General features: G+C 33.2%; 1 pseudogene; it reads left to right on the top strand.

Moving 5' to 3' along the window:
- Window positions 1-2,191: 2,191 nt before the first annotated feature.
- LOC125826110 (replication protein A 70 kDa DNA-binding subunit B-like) lies at window positions 2,192-4,515 on the top strand (annotated as a pseudogene).
- Window positions 4,516-5,767: the final 1,252 nt, after the last annotated feature.

Below are 5,767 nucleotides of genomic sequence, written 5' to 3'. Positions count from 1 at the left end.
TGTCAGATTTACCAAAAATACATTGCTTTTCACCGCATCATTTCATTATGAGTTGTACTTGCAGTCTAGCAAATGCAGACTATGAGAATATTTATGGCCGCCCCACCCGCAATAACCTTTTTGGAAATTTATCCTCAAGATACAATGTTATTAGCATAGGAATGGATGACTCCTCCATCCACATATATAATCCCTTAGTTGCTGAGGTTGAGCTATTGAAACATTTATTTTATTCTGTAATTTTTCAAATATTACTAATTCAGTATTTACTTTAAATTCGTTCACATAAAGTATGATTCCTTTCTGTAGGTAAATACAAAGCTCAAAAGACATCAGAAAAGAATAACTGCCCTTGCCTTTTAAATTCTGTCAATGTGGTTATATCTACAGGACCAGATTCTCAGGTAAATTAGTTTGATATAGATGTATTTCGACAAATACCTTACTTAAAAGAAAAATATAACTTTTTTATTTAGAACAAAATTCTCGACTATTTGTTGTCGTATGCGATTCATATGAAAGGAATTGAGGCTCACTGCATTAGCATATGAAGTGCCTGACATGTTTGAGCAAGCTTTTGGAAGCAAATGCTCTGTGAGAATAGCACTAGCATTGCACAGTTCTCTTCCATTTTCGAGCAGTTCACTTGACAGGTTAGCACTTTCGTCATTTTTCTGCTACAATCTATTGAGGCTAATAGTGAAACAACCTTGCTACCGTAACTTCTCTTTCGCATGTTTATCGTTACCTCAAATCACTACTGCATTTTTGGCCCTGTGCTGCTCCATTTTGAATTTTGGACTAAGACTGCACTTTAAAGTATACCATATCGTCAAAAATGTTCCTATTACAAATGTGGTACTTTAGGCAAAAGTTCAGGCTTAAGGACTGCTGCCAGGCAGTTTCAGGATATTGTTCAATAGCATATATATATTTACGTCTGTCTATGTGAGATTTAGAATAATGTTAGGATTTTTATTCTATTTGTTAATAGCTTAACTTCATCATCTACAGTACTGTATAGCCATTAATCCTCATGGTTTTGTAATTTCATTATTATAGAACAACCTGACTATTTTTGTAGCTTGCTTCTATGTGTTCTCTTTGTGAATAGCTTAACGTGCTCCTTTAGGATAATGCAGTGCCATCACTCTCTATAATTTTGATATTACATTATTTTATAGCGCAAATGAGTTTGTATTTGAAGGTTTTTTATCTGTATTATCTTTCTACATAGCTTAAAGTGATCTTCTACGACATTGTACGTAGTGTTATGGCTGTCTGTGATTTTAAAATGTCATTATTTTAGATCAATATGAGCTTTTTTGTAGCTTTTTTATCTGTAATATATTTCACACAAAATCTCACTGTCATCCACAAACATAAATGAAAGAGCTACCAAATTTATATAACAGCTATATATATATATTACCTTACCCATATTTATAAAAGTATATGTGTCTTCTTAAAAATTTATGGATTTTTGGTACCCAATGAAATTCTGCCAAAGAAGAGACAAAATCATTGCATTTGGTAGTCAAATTTAAATAAGATTTGGTCTTATTCAACTTTGACTACTAAATGTAATGATTTTGTCTCTTTTTTGGCACAATTTTATTGGCTACCAAAAACCTATTAATTTTTAAGAAAACACATGTACTTTTATTGTCCTTTCTAAAAAATAAAATAAAGGCAAGGTAATCTATATTTATTACTCATAGAGCACAAATTTAATTGGATTCCATTGAAACCAAAAAATTTTGCTCCCTTTCTCAGGTTTTTTTTTCCTTTTTCATGTTGTTCCTCTTCCCATTTTCAATTTTTCTTGCAGATTTTACTTCTCACCAAAGGGGAAAATGAAAATAGGACAAAATTAGAGTTCATATTTTCACTTTAAATTATAATTCCTATTTTATTACTCAACAGACAAATTTGGGGGTATTTATTATATTTTCTAATGTTTCAGTAACTTAGGGATAATTATATTCTTGCATCTTCAGAATTTGATTCCAAATATTCATATTGAGTTCTCATTACATTTGACTTTTAGTATGTGCAGGCCAATTATGTTGTTGCATGTTCCTAATTTAATCACCCATGTTCATGCAAAGACAAAAAACAAAGGACTTTAACTCAATAATCATGCTATCTTGCAGATACTACTGTTTGGTTAAATATATTTCGTACAAACATGGTACTAAGACTGAACATCGACCGAATAGAATTATCAACAAGAGATTGGATTTGCAAAGTTCAAATTGTTAATCGGACGCCCGCGAGAAAGTCTTGACAAGAAATGTAGATTTCAAAATTTGATTTTGGAAGATGAAGAGGTCAGCTCATTATTATATTTTATCTTATGAATATATTCTTCCTTTTGTTCTTACCTCATCTGAACATTTATCCTACATTTCACTCTTAATAAGTAATTACATTTAATGTCAACTTACTTAATCTCAGTTTTCTATAACTCTTACTTTCAGGAATGCCAGATTAAAGCAGTTATGTATATCGATGAAATTGAGCAATATGCAGATAAGCTTAACCTCATGAATACCTACCTCATCTCTATCGCAAAAGTCAAAGTTTCGCCAACTTCATACGGCAAGCCAATACATAAATTTTACTGGATTCTTGACAAAGAAACAGTAATTGAACATATCGAACCATGTAATCAACTTGAAAAACCACTCCCACCACCAACCAAGCTGAATATCACAACTTTTGACCGCATTCCTCATATGATGGTTGATTTTGCTGCTGAAATTGGTATATCCATCCTAATAACTATTATTAGGCAAAAATATACATGTTTACTGATACATACTTACAACTTTTCATTATGTATTATATAAGCAGATATACTGGCAATCGTTCTTTCTTGTGGTCCTCAAAAATACGCTAGTCGCAGTCATCATAGGTGTCGATAAATTACCCTTTGTGACAATCAGTAAGTATAACATTTCACCTTCTATTTTCCCATTTTCTGAAAATATTTTGAATAAGTAAACACTTTTTTCGTCTGTTTGAACGGTTCATCATTTATCGTATGGGCATTACCATCATTTATTTTGAATAGCTTCTCTCCTCACATTCTCAGGAAAAATCAGTTTCTCCTCACTCTATGGGAGGATTTCGGAGAAATAGAAGGAAATGAAATTGAAGCTAAAATGGCAACAAAGGCAGATCTAACTGTAATCCTCGGAAGGAGTATATGAATCTCTACTTATCAAGGTACATATGCACTGCACTTTTTACCAACATAATTTTAGATAATAACAAAACATTATAGAAGCTATGTATTATACAGGGCTCTCACTGCAGAGTAGGTTTAATTCCACAGTACGTGTGGTTCCTAATTACCCACAAGCAGTAGAACTCATGAAATGGTACTCACCTTTCATCATTATTCTCTAGCTTTATTTTGCATGTAAAGAACCTACTAAACATATTATATGTTGTAACAATAGGGCAAAAAGAAAACAAAACAATGTTGTTGAGTCATGCATCAGAGAAAACCTCAACAAGCTCATCTGCCGCCTCCATGATAGTCACTCCTGCCAGCCAACAACTTATCTCTATTGCAGAAATGTTATCAACAGCTTCTGTAAGTCATACTTGAAGCTCATCATTTCAGAGTATGCTTATTACTTTTGCCATTGCCTAGCTTTGGCTAAATAATAAAAACAACTTATATTTATTTCACACATATTATGTATATGATATTTTTCGATAGATGTGACTCTTCTATGTTGAGGCAGAAATGGCCATATCAGATGAATTCCAAGAGTTTTATGTACTTGAATGCTCAGGATGCAGACAGAAGAAACACACAAAGGTTAGAAAACATTTTGGCTGTCCAAGATGCAATTGAAAAACAACATTAGTGCCTCGGTAAAATACTTTTGACTTGTAAATTATACTTTGTACAAAATATAGGGTATACTATACACAAATTTTAAACTTGCCATGATTTCAGGTGTATCTTTCAAATTGATCTTACTGAAGGTACTGCTATAACCACAACATCTATCTCTGCTGAATTGGGACAAAAATTACTCTCCATGACAACATAAGACATATTTGACATAACATGTGCTAAGGTGATCTGTCATTCCCACTGGCAACTTGTACACATGTATTCTCACAATACCATATATCTTGAGCATAAACAGTTTAGCATATATCCTTTGTTCTAAAGTGTTTGTTGTAACTCTTTACATTTACAGAGGCAATCATTGCCTATTAATCATGTCCATGAGATGTTGTCAAACAAACTATTTCACATTGAGCTAAGGAAGTCATCTTGGGGAAGCTCAAACAACACGCACACAACTGTCTGTTCTTTCCTACATGGAAAAGGAACATACTCCGCAGAGCTATACTGATAGGAATTCTAAAAAGATAAGGCCTTTGGAAACAAGTGAAGTGGACGTGACAACAACAACTACTACAACTGCTTCTTCAAATGCAATGCTGAAATTTAAACCACCCACACCAACCAAAAAGGTGTAAAAGGTCAGTATACGTCTGACTTTCACACTCAAAGTTCTACTAAAAAATATTAACACGCTTTTAAAAAGTAAAGCTACAATCATTGAGGTATTGGAAGAATATCGTTCATAATATGATCAGTAAGTTCTGCATGTCTTTTGAATGCAGGAATTATACTACTGCAACAATTTACAACCCACTACATTTTACTTCCTTCAAAGTTATCATTCATTTGGGATTTCAAATTTTCAATTTTTTTTAACTGTATTCAATTTTGAAGATTCGGAGTTGGATTACTAATGTAATTAAGTATGGAGAATGAAGAAACCCAGCTCACTGACTTGGAAAACAAGAACACAATAGGCAACAACCCAATAACAACCTCATCACGTACCTTAACCAACCACAGACAAAGCTACATAGACATCACAACAGTCAGCTTAACTCAATTACCAACTTACTTTAAGCAGTCCAATTTGTGTTAAAAGTAAGAGGTTTGGAAAACTATTTGTGAAGTCCTGACAATTAGGCACAAGTTTGTACTCTAATTTTTTACTCCATGCTATTTCTACTCCTTGCAACAGCTCAACTCACATCCAATCGAACTGCCTTTCAAAACTAAAAAAGAGACTTGGGCTTTTGACATTTTATTATGAGCAATGTTGATGACATTCATATAAATCACAGTCAAAGAAATCCTTATGTTTGGTGTGTGTTTGTGATACCATAAAACTGTAGCCTCCCTTTGCTCTTTGGTTAATGTTTGTGATTTCACACTACAATGGAAGCCTATTTACATGTTTTTCTGGATAACTTGCACTGCATGCATTCTTGTACATTTCTCTTATTCTACTTTGTTATGATGTCGTACACTATAATACACATTTATCAATAGGAAGAATAGGAACGAGGTTTGTGTTTGCTAGCTAACCTCATTCACCATAGACTATTAGGCCAATCACAAAGAGATTCAAGAGGGAATCTATCACTTTTATCATGATTCCATGACTTTCTTTCTATTTGATCCCTATATTTAAATTGCTTTGCTATGTGTTGCCATATTTTCAGTTTCTGACAGACTTTAAACTGTCTAATTACAGGACCTCCCTCACTCCATTTTGTGACTTTTGCTTATAATAGGGACAATAGAATGAATGACTCTCCCTATGCTATGGTTTTTTGAATGAAGAAGATTAGCTACAGAGAAGCAAACTGCAGCGTCCTCTAAATATGATAAACAATGACATGCTAATCTTATATACCAAAACTGAAA

The sequence above is a fragment of the Solanum verrucosum genome, unplaced genomic scaffold (assembly GCF_900185275.1).
Source record: "Solanum verrucosum unplaced genomic scaffold, falcon-dt-bn FXZP01000060.1, whole genome shotgun sequence".
Taxonomy (NCBI): domain Eukaryota; kingdom Viridiplantae; phylum Streptophyta; class Magnoliopsida; order Solanales; family Solanaceae; genus Solanum; species Solanum verrucosum.
Note: the sequence above shows the minus strand (reverse complement) of the source record. Positions and strands in the feature narration are given on the sequence as shown.